This window comes from Octopus bimaculoides, chromosome 1 (assembly GCF_001194135.2).
Source record: "Octopus bimaculoides isolate UCB-OBI-ISO-001 chromosome 1, ASM119413v2, whole genome shotgun sequence".
In the NCBI taxonomy this organism is placed as follows: Eukaryota; Metazoa; Mollusca; class Cephalopoda; order Octopoda; family Octopodidae; genus Octopus; species Octopus bimaculoides.
The window spans coordinates 105,732,783-105,733,857 of NC_068981.1; positions in this window are offsets into that span (position 1 = coordinate 105,732,783).

Below are 1,075 nucleotides of genomic sequence, written 5' to 3' on the forward strand. Positions count from 1 at the left end.
ACATAAACTAAGAATATGCAAAAGAAACTAATAAATTATAGTAACGAATGAATTTATATACAAATATAAATATTTAGGGGTGAAAAAAGTATTCGTACAGAACATAAATAACTGATAATTCTGATTTAATACTTCGTAGCATAAACATTATTCAGTTCCACTTCAACCAATCTCTTCTTGTAGTTCTTAATCAATGACTCGCATGTTTCTTTAGGAATTTTTTCCCATTTTTCTTGACAAATTTTCTTCAAATCTGGAATGCACATTGGGGTACTTGAATGAATTTTAATTTTCAAATAACGCCACAAATTTTCAATGGGATTCAAGTCAGGTGACTGGCTTGGCCATTCTAATAATTTTATATTGTGATTGACAATCCATTTTTGGTAGACTTCGCCGCGTGCTTAGGGTCGTTGTCTTGTTGTAAAACCCACCCTTCACAAAGCTGGAACTTTTCTACAGAGTCCCATAAATCATTGTTCAAAATATTTTGGTACATCTCTGCATTCATTCTACCATCTATCACATGTAAATTGCCAGTGCCATTTGCAGAGAAACACCCCTACACAATGATGTTGCCACCTTCAAACTTTACAGTAAGAATTGTGTTTTTCGGCGAATAGGTGGTACCATCTTTCCTCCAAACATGGCTACATGAATTTCGTTAACATTTTCCCAGAATGTATCGGATTTATCTTTATGTTCATAAACAAATTTTAAATGAGCATCTCTGTGCCTTTTAGTCAACAATGGAGTTTTTCTCGGAGAGCATGACTTCAGTTCATTCCTATGAAGTTCATTGCTGATTGTTCATAGTGTAACACTAGTCCCTGAAGCTAACAAAGCTTCTTGCAACTCCTTTCTGGTGATCATTGCGTTTTTTTCGATTGTTTGCTTCATTTTTCGTAAAGATTTAGGGGAAATCTTGCGTGGTGCACCGGATCTTATTCTGTTTTCAACAGTTCCCGATTTTTGTTATATCTTTGAATAAATGAAGATATGGTAGAAAATGGAATACAAAGGGTCTCTGATATTTTCCTCTAACTTTTACCTGCTTTCCACTGTTCAATAATTA